Here is a 23,675-nt window from a genome sequence, read left to right on the forward strand (position 1 = left end):
TCCGCTTACCATGTTCTAACGCTTGCAGACGGTCATTGATTTGTTCAAATGTACGGCCTAATTCTTTCATAATATCACTTTTTATTTCACTTGACAGATTGTTTATTCTTTGTGAGATATCATCGGACACTCTCTGCATCGACTTGTCGACTTTATTTGTCTGCTGGACTAGTTTTTCGTCTATTTGTTCGCCTAGCTCGCGGATAGATTTTTCAGATTTCTGCGTCATTTGTTCGCCTAGCTCGCGGATCGATTTTTCAGATTTCTGCGTCATTTCTTCGCCTAGCTCGCGGATCGATTTTTCGGATGATTCTTTATTTTGTTGCAATAAGGCTTTTATGAGTTCTGCCAAATCAATTTGGTTAGTTGGAGGCAAATTAATTTGTGGCTCTGATGTGAGCCCATTCGTGCTGTTCTGCATTTCGTATGAAGTATTACCCGTTGCATTTTCGGAACCGCCCGACGCGTTAGCATTGGAAATCAAATTATCCCCTTGGTCCATGTTGCTTAAGTTGTCGGACCGCTTACTTTTAGTTTGGTTACGTGTCTGCATTAGTTCAATTTATACCCAGTACGCAACACACTAATCACAGTAAATGTATCCCCCAAAAATTTCGACAGTTACACGAAAGGTACCCAACCTAGTACTCACTTTTTCACACGCAAAACAAATTTTTATCTTTGATCGAAACAGTGGAATTTACAAGCGAGAAAAAGAAAACCACACACACATATAAAACACACAAATATAGAAAACCAAACAACAAGACAAACAACACAACGCCGCTCAACAACGCAGTGAATCTTTAGAAAGTCTCCTCAGAAACAACGCAGAAGTTGTTTGAGCGCTGTAGGGGAAAAAAATTAAGATTATACAACGCTTGCAATCTAATGTCTCAGAGATTCCAGAGTCTAGCGGAATCACAGAACAGGGTCGCCATGTAGAACGTTGCTACTTTAATTTTGCTATGATGAAAGCGGTACTGACTGACAATAAAACCGGGTTAAAAGCTGTGAGCTGTCTGGGGAGAAGTTAACCGTGCATTACTGCGCAACTGTTTCACCAGGTAACTAGTCTAGGTTTACCACATTACCAATCAGACTAACATTGATTATAATCTTTTACAGTCATTCAACAACCGGTAATATATCTATATATAAAAAGGAGAATTTAAATAACAAGAAAGAAATCAGTTTATATTTGGAAATTTATTTTAAGATTGTTCATTGAAATTTCAGCATATTATACGTGAGTTATAACTGAGCTGGTGCCTTGTTTAAGGATTGTAAAAATGTGAGACTTTAATCTTACGGAACACATCAAATATGGGTCCAAGATTGGGAGATTGCCTACAACACTGCATTCACAAAACAACAACCAAAGAACGTTGAAACATTAGCAAGAAGAAATTAACCACAACCAACAGATTCAGTTTTCACCCAAAGAAATTACATTCGTAACACAATCCTGTCCGTCATGTAATTACCACACACTGGTATACTAAATTCATATTAACTCTTTGTGAAATCTTCCCAAAAACAATAGCTGAAGGCTACTTTGATGATTACACCACATGGTCAACTTGGTTTACAGAAAGCGTATAACTCCACAGTAATTTTGATAATTACAATAAATTCGATCGAAAAGCAATTGACAAAAGAAAAACCTTGAACTGGTTACTAACGTCTTACTATTAACCTGATGGGTCAAACAGTTATATAAGCACGTGGTACTGGTCTCGCAAAGTACACTCCACGTGGGTTGAACATAAAGAAAAGCATAAAGAAAAGTTGCTATATTGTAAAATATTGTCAAGACGAGACGTTATAATCACACAAGCATTCATATTTAAGACTGATGAACTTAGTTAGAGTTACTGATCAACACGTGGTTCCACTTTACTCACAAAGTAATGACAAAGCAACTACCGCAAAATAATCTGAACTTCACACGAGAATTACACTCCGCTGCAATTTAAGATAGCATTAGATATTTTAGAGCTAAATCTGAAATCAAGGTATTAAGTTTTCAGTTAGGCTGAACTTAAGAAATCCATTGTCCTACGGACTTAGGTGACACGCGCTTAGCCAGAGATCTTACCACTTCAGACGCTCGCCACGGTCCCACAGCAACTGCCTACTGCCGAGCGTGCTTCCTGAGGGTGGCTCAAAAAGACAAACGGAAGGGGCCAGAGGGGCAGCTTCCTATACCAACATGACAACGGACAGACAGAACCATACTAAGGATAGAAACCTCTCTGCTTTAAGAAAGCGTAGCTACCTGTTCCGACGTTGGTCCTACTGTTCTCTAGCAGACAGCCTTGTCTGCTACCCTCAAGCATGCAACTAGAAACACATTTGATCATTCATCCTCTCACACAGAAGGGAAGGGAGATGACAGTATCTTATCATATACAGTATATAACAGAAAGTGGATGTAGGTTCCGTATGAGACTGTGTGACATGAATTACATATAAACTGTGTTTTAAAGTGTAGTAGTGTGACAGATCGTTCTTGTTTACGTGTAAAGGTAACACGTTCCACTACTCAGTCTCCTCCCAGATAGTCAGAAACGCCACAGTAAATTTGGAAGAGGAATTTATTCCATAAATGACGACAGATTTGAGAAATCAAACATGAAAGGAATCCAACAGAGACCTTTCAACAGTAATAATCAAACAAAAACCAACCTATAACTTTAGTTAAGAAGGCAACTCGACGTAGAGAGGAAACCGCACTAACCGGAGAGTGGATACTGAGCGTGCCAGAACTGGAGGCGCCCACAAAGAGCCATTCGTGAAAAGCGTTACCGTGCGTAACAACAATGTGTAGGTGGCCTTACTTCAGGTGTTCTCTAACTGACATGCAAGCCTTATTGAGAGCAAGATGTCACTTACACAGTCAAATGGAAAAGTATATTATAAAAAGTAGTGTAGACAAGTACTTAACATTTTTATTATTACTGTAATCTCACACTGTACAATAGGAAAACAGTATGTATGACTACAGATTTTACAATGGAGCGTAAGACTGTGTTAACGGTAAATGTATAGTGGGATGGCATTCCAAATAGATATAGTGGAGAGTTTGAAAAATTCACCTTCGTTTCTGCTACACCGCAATTTATTGATTGTAGCCAGAGCTTGTGATCATTTACAGTTTACTACTCGCGCCGATGCCATCAGACTTCAAGATAAGTAACTCTCTAGCGGATTTGCTCCTCTGTGTTAGCCAGCCGGTGTGGCTGAGAGGTTCTAGTCTGGAACCGCGTGACCGCTACGGTCACAGGTTCGAATCATGCCTCGGGCATGGATGTGTGTGATGTCCTTAGGTTAGTTAGGTAAGTTCTAGGGGACTCATGACCTCAGATGTTAAGTCCCATAGTGCTCAGAGCCATTTGAACCTCTGTGTTAACATTCCGCCTTTGTGCAGTGCAGTGCGGTTAGCTTGAGACAGTCACGTCCGACACCAATATGCATGATGCTATGAGGATGTTATCAACTGTGTGCATTTGATCAACTACGTGCTTTCTATCATGATATGGGTACGTGTGGGGTGCTGCTTTTACTTTGACTTCGTGTGATGGAAGGAGGAACTTTTATAACAAGTCCTATAAGGTACATGAAATTTTGTACATTATCTAACAAGCAATTAGTTGTAATCTCCCCCCCCCCCCCTCCAATCCCTCAAGTATACATATGATCTTCCCTTACGTCAAATGATGGCAGCGTAAGACGATTGAGAGCGGTCATCTTGAAATAACAAAGGCTTCCATACTGCGATCGTAGCGTAGGAATTGTGCTTTTCGTCTACCAGGTGACCAAAAAGTCACTGTTGAGAGCGGTCATCTTGAAATAACAAAGACTTCCATACTGCGATCGTAGCGTAGGAATTGTGCTTTTCATCTACCGGGTGATCAAAAAGTCAGTATAAATTTGAAAACTGAATAAATCACGGAATAATGCATATAGAGAGGTACAAATTGACACACATGCCTGGAATAACATTGCGGTTTATTAGAACCAAAAAATGTCCGACAGATGGCGCTTCATCTGATCAGAATAGCAATAATTAGCATAACAAAGTAAGACAAAGCAAAGATGATGTTCTTCACAGGAAATGCTCAATACGTCCACCATTATTCCTCAACAATAGCTGTAGTAGAGGAATAATGTTGTGAACAACACTGTAAAGCATATCCGGAGTTATCGTGAGGCATTGGCGTCGGATGTTGTATTTCAGCATACTTAGAGATGTCGGTCGATCACCATACACTTGCGACTTCAGGTAACACCAAAGCCAATAATCGCACGGACTGAGGTCTGGGGACTGGGAGGCCAAGCACGACGAAAGTGGCGGCTGAGCACATGATCATCAGCAAACGACGAGCGCAAAAGACCTTTCACGCGTCTAGTAATACTTCGATCTCTTTTTTTTCTGTTCTAATACAACCCCATGTCATTCCAAGCATGTGTGTCAATTTTTACCTCTCTATCTACATTATTCCGGGGTTTATTAAGTTTTCAAACTTATACTGGCTTTTTGATCACCCGGTATGTCGGCCAGACTGTTCGCACTATTGAACGGCGCCTCATAGAACGTGAAAGGTGTTACCGTCTGCGCTATCCCGAAATGTCAGCTCTAGCTGAACGTTATTATTATTTTCTTTTTGCTGTTAACTCTTACATGGCGTTTCACAAGTCACCACACAAGATACATACTACAACTACGAATTAAAGTGGATGTGCCCCCCCCCCCCCCCCCCCCAACATCAAATTTCGCCGGTTGCGTAAAGCAGCCACAGTCGATGTGTTCCGCTCTGTCCGCCGGTGGCCCTTTCCCTAGCAGACGCACTGTACCGGCGCGAACATACCTTGCGGGGAAGCACTGCAGAGCACTACAGCAGGTGGGGTCGGAATGCCGCCGCCGCCGGAACGGAAATGTATGCGCCATCAGCGGAGCCGCGGCATTCCTCATCAATGCGGCGAGAGCGGCGGGAATCGCTAATGGGATTGTCTGCGCGAATAATGAAGCCCGCGGGCCGAACGCGCGCCGCCCGCCTTGCCGTAATGGGGAGCTCGCATTAGCACAGCAGCGCCCCACGCGGTCGACGGAACAACGTGAGCCGCGGGCGCCGCCCCGCCTACCTGCTGGCCGCGAGCTGCATTACGCGGAACTCGATCACGCGCCCGCAAACTACCGGTTACCCAATACACTCGGTTAACCTGCCAGGAGCGCTCCAGCAACGTGGAAGAATGACAGACGCCGCCAAGTTGATCGAATCGGTGCCTCGCACAAATTGGGTTCTTTGCTTGATGGCAATCCTAAAAGCAGATTTAACGTTGTGAAACTCGCCTGCGTGATTTGTTGCTCCTGTGTAGCATTCTGCAGCATTTGAAATTTGTTCTTTACCCAGTTTGCGAAGCAGCAACCGCGTTTACAGTAAACGCAAAGCCGCAATCCCTCTACCGCAGCGCAAGGACTTACTACGTTCTGTTACGGAAATGCCTTTGGCTGTGAGACGAGGGAGGCGTAATTTGCATTAACCCAGTCTGTTTACGGAGTGCGTGGTGAATAAGAATGTAAGGAACGACACGCCCACGAAATCTACCATAGAGAAATTTTTATGCCTAAAAAATAATATGAAACTGAGTGCAGGTTGCCGCTCACTATGTATACCATTAAGTAACAAGATCACATACTTTATTTGTATTAGTTCATAATGACGAAAAATTTTCAGTGTCGTAATGTTCGTATGTATCAACCTTGTTTGCTATAGACAATAACGCTGATATTAGTATACAGATAAAGTTTGAATACAAGGTATGTATAAATGGTCTTCAATTTAAAACTTTATTAGCTTGAGAACTGTTCTAGCTATTAATAAATGGTTTCCATCATGTGATAATATTACTCATGAAGTTTTGCTTCGACATCCACACATTTCAATTTGTGCACCATCACGCAGTGGGAATGATAATATACCGTCGAAATTCCATTTCTCTCCACGTACCATTTAAAATGTCCTCGAGATATGTTCAGATGCATTGCGAAGGTGTGCCTTCAAGTCCTTGGTTTGGTACATCAGATACTTTACAAAAACCCTCAGGCAGTAGTTTAGTGGTGAAATGGTTCAAATGGCACTGAGCACTATGGGACTTAACATCTACTGTCATCAGTCCCCTAGAACTTAGAACTACTTAAACCTAACTAACCTGAGGACATCACACAACACCCAGTCATCAAGGTTTATTGGTCAGAGGTCAGGGGATCGTGGGGGATATCAAATTGGACCATCTCGTCTGATCTACCTCTTCGGGTAATTTTCATTTATAAAATGACGGATATTTAGTATCCAGTGGGACCCCATGATGCTGGAATATGTCATCCAGTTGTAGGTATTACAATTGTGGCACAGCAAACTCTTGTAACATAACTAGGTAAACACAACCGTTGCCGGCACAATCCATTAAAGCGAAGGGACCATTGACACAGTTGCGCAACAGTTGGTACCTAAATGCTCCTTTACCAGGACTCTTTCCATTTAATGTACAAAATGAGAATGTTGTGAACGTCATATACAAACGTCATGACGATTCTGTTTGCCAGACACGTGAGACGTTGCCTCATTAGAGAAAGTAAGGTAATTTGCGTGTATCATCTGTATTAACAACGTGGGTGGTGTGTTTGTGAAGTTTCGGATGACCGGGATGTGGAGGAATGTGGCGGTGAAGAAATGGGAAACTTAGATGAGTAAACGCAACATACGGTTCCAAATTTTTGTTGGTTGGTTGGTTGATATGGGGGAAGGGACCCAATAGTGAGATCACCGGTCCCATCGGAATTGGAACGGATGGCGAAGGATGTATGCCGTGCCCTTGTCAAAGACACCATCTATGCATTTGCCTGACGCAATTTAGGGAAATCAAGGAAAACCGAAATCATGATGGCCGGATGCGGGTTTCCTCCAGAATGCGAGTCCTGTGTGCTAGACAATGCGCCAAGTCACTTAGTCAAACTTTTGTCCTGTGAGCTTCCGGAGTTATGCCAGAATCATCTCTCCAGGAAGCACATTTCTGTTCCACAACAACCACTTGCAGTGGAGAAAGCGGGTGAATATTAAGTGAGCGCACGACATAAGATTGCCGAAAAGCATCTGACCCGTTGCCCACTGCAGATTGTTAACGAAGGTACGAGTACATGGAATAGCTTCGGAGCTACGTTATTAGCTGGAAAACTTCTTAAGTAATAAAACCAGAATGTCAGAGACAGGGATATGGTGCCAGTGATAGGACCGCTGTTGTTATCTGTATGAATAAACGATCTTGCGGACAGGGTGGGCACCAATTTGCATTTGTTTGATTTTAGGGGTCAAGGTTGAGCGAGTGCAGGAGTATATAAGGTGACTTAGAATAAATTTCTAGTTGATACGATGAGTGGCTGCCAGCTCTAATGCGGATAAGGTTGAGCTACGCTGCGGCTCGCGTTGGTACTGCTTGTAGGTTTCTGTCCTCTGTTGGAGGCCAGACCATACTGCTTATTTTACTTGGTTGCAGTTGTTCGTCCTCTTCTCGTTCTCACTGGCGCCACTTAGTTTCGCAAGCGTTGCCTGTCCGCTAGTGGTAGCAGCGGCGGTTATCGATATGTAGTAACTGTGGCCCTATATTTCGGCAACGTCGTGGATCTTCCGGGTGGAACACGCTGGGACTGCTGGCGGCACGCATGGACAGCTGGATCGAAGGCCTGTGGTGACGAGGGTGCAGGACATCGTCGTAAGCCGGATCCTGCAAGTTTTCGTTGAGTGAATTTGGATTCAAGTAGAGAAACCTCCACCACTGTGAGATCTTGCGATTCTCCAGTGACTTGGGTTCCTGCTGCTGCTCGTAGTATTGCTGAGGCGAAGAGCAGCGAGTGGAGTGCTTGGGGAAGGCGGATCTGATTAGCTTCCATGGACTTCTAATTACTATTTATTGCGTTCAGTTTGTTACTATTTGTTAACTTCAACCAGTGGCATTTTTCCTGCCTTGTGGCCGCTAAAACCCCTGTTACCTGCACTGGGGTTAGTGTATGTAAAGGAAACATACGTTTACTGGAATTGCTGCTGCTGTCCGGTGAGGCGTGTAGTTTTGACCCTTTTCTTGAGTGTAGGTTGGTTGCCGATTCTTCTACACTGGTAGTTGTAATTTCTTTCCCGTTCTGGGCGCTCTAAGCACAGTATTCTGCATGTGGAGACCAGACGGAAAGCTTTGGCGTATTTTTACATATTTGCATTTGGTTTATTGTAAGTCAGGTAGTCTCAGCAAGATTACCATTAATCAGTCGTTAGACTGCCACTAGTCTGAGTTACCATCTTGTGAAATGAATGCTACTCGTGGCTTCCTATCTCATCGCTCGCGAAAGTGTTTTTTTGCCGGACCTACCCAGAGGTCGATTCCTGGTCCACTGTCTCTGACTGGCCCTTGTGTTTTATTATTGTATTTGCTGCGTTTGTTGTATGTTTCTAAATTTTTTATATAACTGTTATTCTTGGCCTTACAGCAGGTTTAACTCATTCCACTACCAAGTTTACCATCAATTTGTGTCACCTGTTTGGTGATCAGTTGCTTCTCCTGTTAAATTAACCTTTGCTGCTGTATTTGGTGTTTTACAGTAATTTTTTTTATTTTGTATATAACTACCATTCTTTGAGTTACAGCAGGTTTAAATGGTTGTGCTACCAAATTTACCATCATTTTGTCTCACCCGTTTGGTCATCAGTTGCTTGTCTTTTTAAATGAAACTTGCTATTGCATTGCTGTTTTAGAGTATGTTTGTTAATTTCTTTTTATAATTGCCGTTCTTGGCGTTAAGGACCTTCAGACGTGACTGTGGTTACTTGCATTAAAGTTATAATTGGAATCCTATTGGCTTGTTTTTAAAACATTATTTGCTGTGTCTGTATTTTATTCTCAATCGGTAAATTGTAACACACTGAAAGGACTATTAATTGCACAGTTGTTTATTCCTTTATTAATAATGTGTGATATCTTTATCTACTGTTGAGTCTTGAATTACCGTTTTAAAATAAATGTGTGTAGTTGCAAAAGGGAACCAACAGTAACTGATTACGGCCCCGTCCACAATCGTAACCGAATCCTGCCTTCCCCTGACTATCAGGTTTCAGAGTTGCAAAAACGAACCACCAATCTTCTGATACTGCGTTAACAGTATCCAGTTTGACGCAGTTACGTCGTTTAAATATATATGCGTGATGTTGCAAAGCAGTATGAAATGAAACTAGCATGTCAAGACTGTGGTAGCAAAGGCCATTGGTCGACTTCCTTTTATTGGGGGGATTTTCGGATATTGTGATTAATGTATAAAGGAAGTATTACATAGGACGCTAGTGCTGTCTATTTTCGAATTCTGCTAGAGTGTTTACGATCCACCCCAGGTGTAATTAAAGGAGGCCATTGAAGCAAATTAGAGGTGAGTTGCTAGCGTTCCTGCTGGTGGGTTCGAACAACACGCGCCTCGGGAGCTCAAATGGGAATCTCTTGAGGGAAGGCGAAGTTCTTTTGGAGGCACAATACTGAGAAAATTTAGGGAACCGGTATTTGAAACTGACTGCAGCACATTCTTGCAGGACGTTTCAACAGTTGCCAACATATATTTCGCGCAAGGACAACGAAGATAAGTTACGAGGAATTAGGGCTCATACCGAGGCATATAGAGAGTCTGTTTTCCCATCGATCTGTTTGTGAGTGGATCACGAAAGGAAGTGACTAGTAGTGGTACGACAGACGTTGTGGCCGACCGGTTCTAGGCACTTCACTCCGGAACCGCGCTGCTGCTATTGTCGCAGGTTCGAATCGTGCCTCGGGCTTGGATGTGTGTGATGTCCTTAGTTAGGTTTAAGTAGCTCTAAGTCTAGGGGACTGACGATCTCAGATGGTAGGTCCCATAGTGCTAAGAGCCGTTTGAACCATTTGAACTAGTGGTAAAGTGTGTATGTATTTTAAACGTGTGGTAGTAAGAAATTCTTTGACAGCTAAACAGAACGCCACAGGCTGAAAAGTAGTGACACGTACATTTTTGTGTGTATATTTCCGAATGCTAGATACACAACAGATTACACATTCTCTTATCTGTATTTCAGTAACCTAATTAATGTGATGACTGATGAAGTACTCTAGTAGAGACTAGTGGGTACTGCAGTTCTGTAGAAAACATTCACTTTCTTTCCTCTGTACGCGAAACAAACATAATCGTGAATGCTGAAATATTCCTTGTGTGAACTCGCACGCGATTTTAAATGAAAGTGACTGATGTAATTCAGTTTAGTTGATTATCATTATTTCTTTCAAAATATGGATTAGACTTCATTACAAAGATAAACCACAATGCGGGTACATCATTGTGGCACAAATGTAGCTAAGGGATTCACGGAAGTTGTAAGTATTCATATCAAAACCTATCTGAGTGGAAGGGCCAGCGACAACCAAATTTCCAATGACACCCTTAAATCAGTTCAGTCGTGAAGCACCTTCAACTACAGTATTGGGCACGTCATTCACCATACATTGGGGTTACAACCACTCTTGGTATTCGTATACGAAGGGTCTATGTTACTGAAAGGCTGCTCCATTCTCATTTGAGGTAAATATATTATACCTGTCATGGACAGAGCCTATAACAATAACCCCTGTTGGCAAACATTTTATCACATAACAAAGATTCAAGATTTCATTTCTTTTTCAATTGTAATACTCTGGGTTAATTAATCAGTTGCTTAATAAGATAAAATGAAACTGGACGGATGCAATTTATTTAACCGCGGAACTCACTGTTCTGTCGGTAAGAATTTAATCGGTTTTTCTGCATTTCACTAAGCAGCGTTTTGCACACGTTTGAACTCCTACTGGCGACCACGTTACACGGATTTATTGCTATTTCATATAATATTTAATTATGACTATGTCCATCGTCAAAAAATTTTAAGGCAAATGTGGAGTGTGGCAGTTTACAGACCACGGGCTTAGATGAAGCGTCAGACAGGCAAGCTGTGTGCATCAGTATATCCTGTATTAGTGTGTGGCACTTCCTCATGTGTCACTTTGAAGAAAATGAACTATGATTTCCAAATGGATTATTAATAAATTTAACGAATTCTTCTATAAGTCTACTGTGTTACTATTGTTGTCCCCACGCTGCTGTCTTATAAAAACAACACTCGTGAGCACATGTGTTTACTGAAGAACAATTTCAAAACAAAAGATACACCTGGACAAAAGGGAGCACCTTGTAAACTTTTCAGTGATTACTATCCTTTTCTCCCACTGAACCACTAGATCTATAATACTTGTTCACATTCTGATCACTTTAAAGAAAAAAAGGCAGCTGCAACTTCAAAGTGTGTGTTATAACTCTGAATATTCGTTGGCAATATTTTTCTTGCATATCAGCTATTCTTTTCTTTACTACCTGGTGTGTTCCACAAGTAAGCTGTCCACTAACTTCTCATATTTAAGCGGTATCGAAAAATTAAACTACACTTCTACGCCCAAAAACATAACTAAAACTAGTATGTGTCAGACGAAAAACCCTCTGTTAAAGTACTCCTTCTCCCTTTAGAAGGAAGACTTCATGCATACACACACACACACACACACAAACAAATACATTCAAGCATACCTAAAGTTCATCCTACAAACATGTGATGAAATTTATCCAAGCGAATTAAGTATAAAATTAAAATCTGTACATAACATTAATAGTAAGTTAAGAATGTTTGGAACATTTGGTTCTGCGTATTACGTGGATCACATTGTCAATAAGTTTTGATTTTGCTACCCACTGTATGTCAGTGTAGGCACAGGTGGATAAACGTTATTATCAAGTTCTGCTGGTCCAATATGACAATGCTGATGTAACCAAATCCACTTTAAAAATTGCCCTGAGAAAATGGGAATTTATCTGTATCTATATAATCTATATATTTTATGAAATGTATCTTTGGGTATGTGTATTTTCAACTCCTCCTCCTAAACTACTGGCTTGCCTTAACTAAACTTTTTACACATAATACTTGCTATCAGGAAAAAAGCGCATCTAAGTAATAACCAACTACCTTTCTAAAGAGGAGGGGTTTTTGGGCGGGGGGGGGGGGGGGGGGGAGCGTAACACACCAAGCGCAGAAATACACACTTGATTCATCCATTGAATGTGAATGAGGGCAGAATTTTCACACGTAATTAAAAACATTATGAAACATTTTCTCGCAAACACCGCCACAAAATGATGAAAGAAAACTGTTTTTCGCTTAGTACATTTTCGCTTTTCATGCAGCAGAACTGCCGTATCTGGCAAGACGTTTAAATTTATAAATTATTAACCGCTAAGTACGTCGCAACACATTTCCACAAGTATCTCTGAATATACCTGTAAATTATATCACTGTAAGAAGCATCGTTCAGTAAATGTGGCGTCATAATCATTTAGCTGCGTGAAATATTAGCTTTTCTTAAAACGGAGGGCAAATTGCCCAGATAATACTAATCCAGGGTTACATAAGGAGACGTACAGCTAACCTTAAACATAATTTATAAATCTCTGTTAAACTTTTTCTCTCTTACGTGCTTAACATCAAATATTTAAGACACTAACACATTTGTAATGCAAGGGGATGTTTGAATCTATGTAGGGAAGATCGGTTTCTTGAATAATCGGGGTTTTACGGATTATTTGCTATTTCAAAGGACATACGGTGGGGTTAAGATCCACCTCCCTGATAAAGAGGTGACATGACTCAGAGAACACAATTTGTTAGACATAGCTTATTTGAATAAAACAACTGTTGGAGTATAATTATCCACTGCCACAGGATGCGATGGTCTGGATGAGAAATGACGACGTAAAACTGCTCGAAAATGACCTGTTGGTATCTATTTCCTGTATTTAGTTCTTCTGGAATAATTTTAACACTATGAATGCCAATTTGTTCCTTACGTATGATATTCATTGTGTAAACCAGGTCGCGAGAATGAGCGCTGCAGCGACCCATTAATTTCGCCAACATGTTTCAGCACCTGAGGTCTGGCCACGCGACTGAATACCGCAGATAAATTCAACATCCTCTGTAGACACGTACGTTGCAAGGTAGCAGAAACTCACACACATCTGGATGCAATGTATGTATCGTATGCTTGTATTCAACACCTCCTCGTAATTACCTTCATCGATTTGATACAAACGTGGGAGACGTATTACTTACAATCTGGAAAGAAATATTTTGGGGTAAAGATGAACTAAATTCGAGTGGAGATGGGGTGAGAGTGGGGAAGCTAATAAGGCGATGGAAAGAGAAGAACGGAAGAAGAGATAGTAAGCGGAGAGGAAGAGATGTACACAGAGAGGGCCGAGGAGGAGCTGGGCAGAAAGAGAGTAGAGGATGAGATAGAGAGAGAGAGAGAGGGAGAAGCAGATGGACGAAAGGCTGGTATGAGGAGATGCACAGAGAATGGGGGGAATAGGAATAAATCAGTTCCCATGAACCGTCTGATTTCTCATCTAATAGTTTAATAAAGTTCAACCTCCAAGGAAGCTTTACATTTTCACTGTATCAGAATAAATATATTTGACTGGTCACAGCTGCTATGGTTTCCAGTCTCACAGAACTTTTTAAAAAATCAGCATATTTCATTTAAATACTTACGGTTGCATACAGATACCCAAAATTTTTTGATAATTACTACTGCATTTTGCTATGGCTATTCGTCAATTTCCAGCGATGTCCCCGTCGTAGCTTCTTACCTTTCTGAAGTCACCTACTGTTATTGAATGTCGCACAGAACTCTGACTTCTCTCGTCGTAGTATATAACTATTTTATGTTCCGGATTGCTGCCCCCAACACCTATTTTAAACAAAATACATAAACAATTTCATGCCACTAAAATATGATTAATGAAAGTAATTCTTTCGCGTATCAGAAGCAAATAAAATTTCATTAACATTTCAAGGGAACTGCCGGATGGAATGTGACTATTGCAAACAGTATCTGCCCTATCAGCTTGATTTGTTTGGTTGCGTGCTTATTTATTAAGAAATTTACTGAACACAAATTTAGTTTTAGGGCTTCCTATTTCTTAACAGTCTTAGCTTATTTCTGAAACTTCATTGGTCACATTGTTTTAATCAATCCAGCGGTACAGTCCATTGACAAACTTCAGTAAGTACATACGTGAGTTTTCTGTAATGAGATTATTAACTCCCGACATTAATTGTTGCTCCAAACTTCTCTCTGTGGTACTATTGGATTCACTGTCTTTCACTTGCTAAGCTTCTCCAACTTCATGAAGATGCCATCCGCGTTTAATATCTTCGTCATTTTTCTACTTGGTCATGAGTTTACTCCGAGTAGTAGTGGTGACCACTCTTGAATATTGCAATCCGTTACTCAGCTTTCCTTCTGTGTACCCATATTCTTTGTTTACTGCAAATAAATGATAGTTGAATATAAATTTCATGTAAGTAAGAATAACTTAATTGCCATTGCGCATCGACACTACAACAACCCTTAACGCTGTACGACATGTCCCACATCTGACATCACTTCTTATTATACCGTTAAGCACCTCTTTTACAACACCTTTTATAACGTCACAGCACAAGTTACCACTTCCCCATGATTCCTTAAAGAATTTCATAAACCGTGCATACTAACTTACTTCCATACCAGCTACACTCTGCTTGTAACTTTCCTCGTCCCTTTCACTGAAAAGCATGGATTACGTTTATTCCTCACTGAGAAGAGCACGACTGAGTCAATTTACAATAATATTTACTTCACATATCCTTCATACGAAATAAACATTCATGAACAATTCACATGTGTGTTAAAAGGAATAGACTAAACAAGTGTAAATAAATATAAACTGAAAACAAAACAAAGCATCAGAGAATGTCTTAACAAAAACTGATAAGTACATAAAAATCACCCGCTTCTGTGTGTCACTATGAGTTATTGTACCAGTCTAGAGGAATCATACTTTACAGATTTTTTTCATTGTCTACATACTGATCCTCTATTTCAGACAAAGGTAAAACAATAAGAGACCATTAAGTTTTCCGTTTTCCAAGTTGTCTTTACGTATTGGTCACAGGACTCAACATGCGCAGAGGTTAACGTACCAGTCATTTACGTTAGTAACTTCCAATGTAATGTTAATGTTAAAATGAGTGTTATAACGTTTGTCTGCGAAATACCTGTACCAAACCACTTTTTTTTTTTAAATTAGTAATAGCACTTCAATTCCGGAAGAAATATACACTCACAACTGATAACTATTTACAACAGATAATTTTTAAATATGTAAGCCTCACACTTATCCTTTTATAACTGATATGAGTACATGAAAATATGTCTTCAGAATACTGTTTGCACATTTACATCTATCGACATCTACATCGATATACTGTTTGCACATCTACATCTATCGACATCTACATCGATACTCTGCAAATCACATTCATGTGCCTGGCAGAGGGTTCATAGAACCACCCCCACAATTCTCTATTATTCCAGTCTCGTACAGGGCGCACACAGAATGAACACTTATATCTTTCCGTACGAGATCTGGTTTCCCTTATTTTATCGCGGTTATCGTACCTCCCTATGTAGGTCAGTGTCAACGAAATATTTTCGCATTCTGAGGAGAAAGTTGGTGATTCCAATTTCGCGAGAAGATTCCGTCGCAACGAAAAACGCCTTGCTTTTCATGATTTCCAGCCCAAATCCTTTATCATTTCTGTGACACCCTCTCCCATACTTCGCGATAGTACAAAACGTGCTGCCTTTCTGTGAACATTTTCGATGTACTTCGTCAGTCCTATCTGGTAAGGATCCCACACCGCGCAGCAGTCTTCTAAAAGAGGAAGGACAAGCGTAGTGTAGGCAGTCTCCTTAGTAGGTCTGCTACATTTTCTAAGTGTCCTGCCAATAAAACGCAGTCTTTGGTTAGCCTTCCCCACAACATATTTCTATGTGTTCCTTCCAGTTAAGTTGTTCGTAATTGCAATATCTATGTAATTAGTTGAATTTACGGCTTTTATATTAGACTGATTTATCGTGTAACCGTAGTTTAACTAGTCCCGTTTGGCACTCATGATGATGACCACACACTTCTCATTATTTAGGGTCAACTTCCACTTTTCGTATAATTCCGATATTGCTTCTAAATCATTTTGCAGTTTATTTTTATCTTTTGATGACTTTATTAGTCGATAAACGACAGTGTCATTTGCAAACAACGGAAGACGGCTGCTCAGATTGTCTCCCAAATCGTTTATATAGATAAGGAACCGCAAAGGGCCTATAACACTACCTTGGGGAACGCCAGAAATCACTTCTGTTTTACTGGATGACTTTCCGTCAATTACTGCGAACTGTAACCTCTCTGACAGAAAATCACAAATCCAGACACATATCTGAGACGATATTCCATAAGCACGCAATTTCACTACGAGCCGCTGGTGTGTGTGGTTCAGTGCCAAAAGCCTTTAGAAATCCAGAAATACGGAATACATCTGAAATACCTTGTCAATAGCACTCAACACTTCATGTGAATAAAGAACTAGTTGTGCTTCACAAGAACGATGTTTTCTAAACTCATGTTGACTGTGTGTCAATAGACCACTTTCTTCGAGGTAATTCATAATATTCAGACACAACATATGTTCTAAAATTTTGCTGCAAATCGACGTTACCGATATGGGCCTGTAGTTTAGTGGATTATTGCCACTACCTTTCTTGAATATTGGTGTCACCTGTGCTACTTTCCAGTCTTTGGGTACGGATCTTTCGTCGAGAGTATGCAACAGCATACTCCGAAAGGAACCTAATTGGTATACCGTCTCGACCAGAAAACTTGGTTTTATTAAGTCATTTAATTTGCTTCACTACTGCGATGATATCTGCTTCCACGGTACTCATGTTGGTAGCTGTTGCCGATTCGAGATTGTAAAAACTGTTCAGGCAAAAAACAATCTATAACGCAGTCTAACCACAGTTTCACTGACATTTTAGAGAGCACTTGGTGCTTAAGTTGGGTAACGGGATGAAACGGACTCATAAAGGAACATTTGAGTGACTAAGATGACAGTTATTTCTACAAACGTCAAGGCCGAATTCGGTGATCTTGTAACTGATCTGCGTTCTAGGTAGATCTAGTGACATGAGGATGCTTGCTTCAGTCTGACACCTAACATAGATTCACATTTAACCTGATACATAAATAGTGTGTGTGAGTGAGTGTGTGTGTGTGTGTGTGTGTGTGTGTGTGTGTGTGTATGTGTGTGTGTGTGTGTGTGTGTGTGTGTTTGTGTGTGTCTGTGTGTGTGTGTGTGTGTGTGTGTGTGTGTGAGAGAGAGAGAGAGAGAGTGTGTTTTTGTGTGTGTGCATTATTACCATACAAATGCGCCATGGTCCTCGAAGTCTCGGTAGCACCAATTCTGAGCTGTGAAGCATGTAGGGTTTGAAAAGGTTTCTGCTGACTGCCCTTTAAAAAAAGCCTATCCTTATTGTACATTTGATACTGGTTAATATTCTTACTCGCATTGAGTACACATTTCAAAATGAATGTGCAAGCACAGTTGCAGCATATTTTTATCATGCATTTCATATGCGATTTAGGAATGAAAATAAGTTGTAGATGGACTTACTTAAATTCATGATTATTAAAAATCAGTTCAAAAGCAATAACAAAGTAAAGACTACACTAGTCCTGTAATGGACCACACGATAAACGAAAAATTTAAAATAAAAATGAAGATTCTCAAGATACAAATTCTAAACACATTTAAATGAACAGGATTATGATGTAGTCAGTAGTCGTACAATACGGAAACAAGTAAAATATCGATTCTGTACGAGAATCATTGATCATAGTCAACCTTGTTTCAGAATGGCAGTTAGTCTCATCGTAAGTGAGGATACATATCTAAAGCGTTGCAGACAATATTACGCCGAGATGGAAAATGCATGCCCCACCAGCTCGTAGCCTGAGAATTGCTATCAGAACGTAACCTCAGTTCAAACATCAGATTCACGAACATGCTCCAATCCAGTGGTCCAGAACAGAACGGCAAGGGAAAAACGATGTCTATCTTCAGATAAGGAAACACTCTGTTTTTATATTTTATTTATTTAGTTGTTTATTTGTCTTTGGGGGGGGGGGGGAGGTGATGACTGTTTTCAGATAAGGAAACAATGTGAAATTATGGAGAGCATAAGCTTCAGCATGAAATGAAATCCAGCAAATACGGGAAAGAATTCAAACAATATAGAGTAGGCTGAGTCGTTAAGGGAACCGATCAGCACCAAGGTCAAGTGAAAACCACGATTTGACTATCGAAACTTGAGTTGAAGCCACTCCGAAGAATCCTGATGAAATTTGAGTCATTACTCTTTCGAAGAAACTCTCGTGTCCCGTCAGTTTTTGGTGAAATTCGTTCCCCTCTTGCGTTTCCAAAGCACTGAAATATTGTCGTGACTTCTTACCAAAGGCTGATAATGAATCACCGTCAGTCGACAGACTACTTGGATTACGTCTCTTGATTCTTCGTTACAGGGCGCAAGTTTCCGCCAAAGTCGCCCAAACGTCCTTAAAACATTTCATTACCGATCCGTGATTACGTACAGACTTACACGAGCACACATCCAGCAGCGCCCTCACAGTTTTTCGCGGCAGGATAACAGTTGCTGTCGTAATACAAGGATGCTTATTCCCTTTAGGAGACTGCAGATGTCTCCAGGGTGGTCGCACAGCGGCAAGAAAGTTAGCTCCCCCATTATGTAGCGAAAGAACGTGTTTTCCTAGAGCAGAAAGACCGCTAGCCACGGATCCCTTCTCTCAACAATACGCATTTTCTCTGTAAGCTCTATCCTGTGGGAGACAGTATTCTTCTCTGCTCCTCCACCTTGTCCGTCGCTCACACTTCGACAAAAGGTTTCTTCAGACTACCAACATGTGTTAATTGGTCCGTTTTTTGTGTAAACCCAATGCATCACAGTCACAGGCTGTTATTCTTTCGCATTAACAACCAATGTGCTTTTTTTGACGAGATACAGCAGGTGCTATGCTTCCCTGTAAATGTAAGAATAACTGCGCCACCACACGGAATTTTCTTAGTATTGTTGACGGTAACTGTAATTTTTATTCCCAATAAATTTTGATTTCGTATTGCATCGCTATAGGACTTAATGTGCAGCAAGTTATGTGAGTATTACCTTTGCTTTTGCGGTAATACTGCGTACTATTTTGCTCCAGAAGTTAGTTTTATGCTTTCTTTTAAGAACATAGTTGTTTTACTCATTTATAATATAGCGCTTATGAATTAGAAACTACGTCAATTGACCGGTATTCACATAAATGAAAACTTCCATGTAGAGATTTGCATTCCTGCCAAAACTATTTTCTCATCCGATAACAGAAGCCTAGCGGCAATAACAAAAATTCTATTATTCCACTTTTTAGATTTCTCTTTTGGGATTATTAATTACCAGCATTTAATTAACATTATTATTTTCTCTGTTTTATAAATTAAATTAAAAAATGAGGATACTGGAAGTACATATATTATTTATTACGAAAAATCGTGCGTTGCAAGGTTTGATGTTGCGTCAGAAAAATACGCTTAAAAATCAGATAATTTCCTAGTGATATCTAGCATGAACTCGCTACTGGAAAAAAATTAAAGTCGGAGCAAGGAATTATGCCTGTATAACACATTTCCCCTGGTAAACAATTTGATAGACCTTTTAACCCATTCAGGAGTCACTCATAGCATGTATCCACTATCACGTGCCCATATGCCACACCCGTGACTCAAGCATCTGACCAACTCGGGGATTCAACGTTCACTACTTCGCACTCATTTCCGCGTTGTAAGTTTCTATCAGCTCATCGTATAATACCATACAAGATGTGTTCGCTGATGCACAACCCTACGATAAACTCTGTGACACATGTACCTGCTAAAAGTGAGAAACAAGAAATTCTTTGACTCTGTACAATAACTCTTACAATGACGGCCTAAAATTTTAGGGGCCAGCTTGCTGTTTCATTCTTGCAGTTGTTGTAACCACAGCAACTGCACGATGGTGTCAAAGACAGACGGCATTCCCTGCCCACATGGCTAGCGCTCTCGCTAGATGGCTGCTGACGCTTCTGAACTGTAATGCGTCGTACCAATCAGGCAATTTAATACGAAAGAGCAATGAATACACATTTGAATACACAAATATGTAATTTTCATGGGTTTCCACAGGAAAATAACCAATTATCTCGTCCACAATGAAGGTGGCGATGTTTACGATTAGTTCATAGCGGTTTCTTACTTAGATCTCAAATGGTCCGACGTTCTTGCCTATATAATTACTTTAGACGCTTCCAGAGCTTTTAGCAAGCATAAAAATGTTCTACACTCTCCAGTGATATCACCCAAAAATTTTCAATTACTTCTTAGGCACTACATGCTTCCACCGTATTAGCGATCAGGCATCATGTTCGCACATATGGACCACGTCGTCTCTTATTATTTGAAATAAGTACGATTCGAAAAGAAAACCCTCTAGTTATTTATTTTCTAGTTCATATGTATTTATTAACACAGTTACACGTAATACTGATGTAATCTCTGGCTGCAATACGGAAACTAAAGAGTGAGGGGAGGTCGAGTTTAGTGACAAATTCTAACGGGGAAAAAGGCGGCGCACAGTTGCTATTCCAGCCATTTCGCATCAAAAACGTGCTGTTGATTGTCACTGCATGCGCTATCAGTACTTTTGTCACTCACTGCTATGTCACTATAATCCATTACTTTCAACGGTTATCATACTGTTGTTGTTGTGGTCTTCAGTCCTGAGACTGGTTTGACGCAGTTCTCCACGCTACCCTATCTCGTGCAAACTTCTTCATCTCCCGGCACCTACTGCAACCTACATCCTTCTGAATCTGCTTAGTGTATTCATCGCTTCGTCCCCCTCTTCGATTTTTACCCTCCACGCTGCCCTCCAATACTAAATTGGTGATCCCTCAATGTCTCAGAACATGTCCTACCAACCGATCCCTTCTTCTAGTCAAGTTGTGCCACAAACTCCTCTTCTCCCCAATTCTATTCAATACCTCCTCATTAGTAATGTGATATACCCATCTAATCTTCAGCATTCTTCTGTAGCACAACATTTCGAAAGCTTCTATTCTCTTCTTGTCTAAACTACTTACCGTGCATGTTTCACTTCCATACCTGGCTACACTTCATACAAATACTTTCAGAAACGACTTCCTGACGCTTAAATCAACACTCGATGTTAACAAATTTCTCTTCTTCAGAAACGCTTTCCTTGCCATTGACAGTCTACATTTTGTATCCTCTCTACTTCGACCATCATCAGTTACTGTGCTCCCCAAATAGCAAAACTCCTTTACTGCTTTAAGTGTCTCATTTCCTAATCTAATTCCCTCAGCAACAACCTGCTTAATTCGACTACATTCCATTATCCCCGTTTTGCTTTTGTTGATGTTGATCTGATACCCTCCTTTCAAGACACTGTCCATTCCGTCAACTGCTCTTTCAAGTCCTTTGCTGTCTCTGACATTATTACAATGTCATCGGCGAACCTCAAAGTTTTTATTTCTTCTCCATGGATTTTTATACCTACACCGAACTTTTCTTTTGTTTCCTTTACTTCTTGCTCAATATACAGATTGAGTAGCATCGGGAAGAGGCTACAACCCTCTCTCACTCCCTTCGCAACCACTGCTTCCCTTTCATGTCCCTCGACTCATATAACTGCCATCTGCTTTCTGTACAAATTGTAAATATCCTTTCGCTCCCTGTTGTCATACTTGCCAAGTTACTTCTGGCCAGCAGATATGACTTACTTTCGCAAATAAATTCCAGACAGGTATCGTTTCATATCATTTGTTTTATCAGAGCATTAATCGTACGACACGAGAAAGAAATTGTTGTTTCCATATTTCTCTTTAACATGTAAGTTATAGTGGAGATGACTTTCAGAATTCCTATTGAGACCTATGCAGTAAAATGACCAATGACGGACGGAGCAAGGAACACATCAAAAGGCATTCCTGGCCAAGAGAAGTCTACTAATATCAAATATCGGCCTTAATTTTAGAAAGAAATTTCTGATAACGTACGTCTGGAGTAGAGCACTGTATGGTAGTGAAATATGGACTGTGGGAAAACCGGAACAGAAGAAAATTGAAGCATCTGAGATTTGGTGCTACAGACGAATGTTAAACATTAGGTGGACTGATAAGGTAAGGAATCAGGAAGTTCTACGCAGAATCGGAGAGGAAAGGAATAAGTGGAAACACTGAGAAGGCGAAGAGACAGGATGATAGGACATCTGTTGAGACACGAGGGAATGACTTCTATGGCACTAGAGGGAGCTGGAGAGGGCAAAAACTGTATACGAAGGCAGAGATTGGAATACATTCTCAAATAATTGACGACTTAGGTTGCAAGTGCTACTCCGAGGTGAAGAGGTTGGCACACGAGAGGAGTTCGTGGCAGGCCGCATCTAACCAGTCAATCGGCTGATGACAAAAAAAAATTAAATAAAATAAATAAAAATCAGTAACACCAGCAATCTTATCACATTACTCCCAATTCCGGCGCTGGAGTTAGTGAACAGTTGTAGCTTTCCTACCTACAAGAATGTAGCAGAAAAATAAATAATTGAAAAATAAAAGTATTTCTGCTTGTTATATCATACAATTCTGAACAAAGATGGTTGTGCTTCCATTAGTTTCACCTATATTTTCCCTCTTTGTCGTTTATGTGGTAGGTGTTGGTAAATACAAATACAAAATTAGGTGACCATTCTATATCGTCCAATCCAGAAACTGGAAACAGCCGGTAAGAAGCTGTACCGCTATATAGAAGTCACATGATGAATAACAGCCCTGCTATCGTCATTTAGGTTTTACACGATTTTCCTTAAATAAGGTCGGGTGATGACGGTGTGATTCTGTTGAAGAGCTAGCTTACAAGCAATATAATTACGCAAGGAAAGATGTAATATTATTACTGATACTACTTTGCACATTCTTTAAGACATGACACGTTCGTGCCGATGATGATGGTTTCACGGCAGCGTCAGCTATTGGTGGTAAAACCAGCTTTTATGTGTTCTGGCACTAGAGTCGACTGAGAGACGGCGTGACGTAGCGTGAAGCCGGTACGCCTGCTCTCCCTTAACGATCTTTGTTTTACTGACGGCGCAGTGCCTTTATTGCGGCCGTTAATTCACATCAATCCCCTGTTGCGCCTCGCGCCCTCTCGTGAGTTGAACGCCTTCATTCTCGTAACAGAGGATTTTAAACACAATCCGAGAATGTCAGCAGTGTCGCGCGTACGCGTTCTCTTCCTTCGCTATATTACATTCAGAACAGAAATTAATCCGAAAATTTTAATTACGCTTTGATTCTTGAATTCCCTGAATAAATCGAACACATTGCCAAATTAATAAACTGAGAAAAGTTTCAGATATATTAAACTAAGTATTCCATGTCTCTGATCCAAAGTGGTTCATCACTTTGAACATCCACCGCCCACCTCCCAAGACTCAATAATAGAACTTTAATTCTTACTTGAGACTAACCTGCGTAG

Source organism: Schistocerca serialis, chromosome 6 (assembly GCF_023864345.2).
Source record: "Schistocerca serialis cubense isolate TAMUIC-IGC-003099 chromosome 6, iqSchSeri2.2, whole genome shotgun sequence".
NCBI classification, from domain to species: Eukaryota; Metazoa; Arthropoda; class Insecta; order Orthoptera; family Acrididae; genus Schistocerca; species Schistocerca serialis.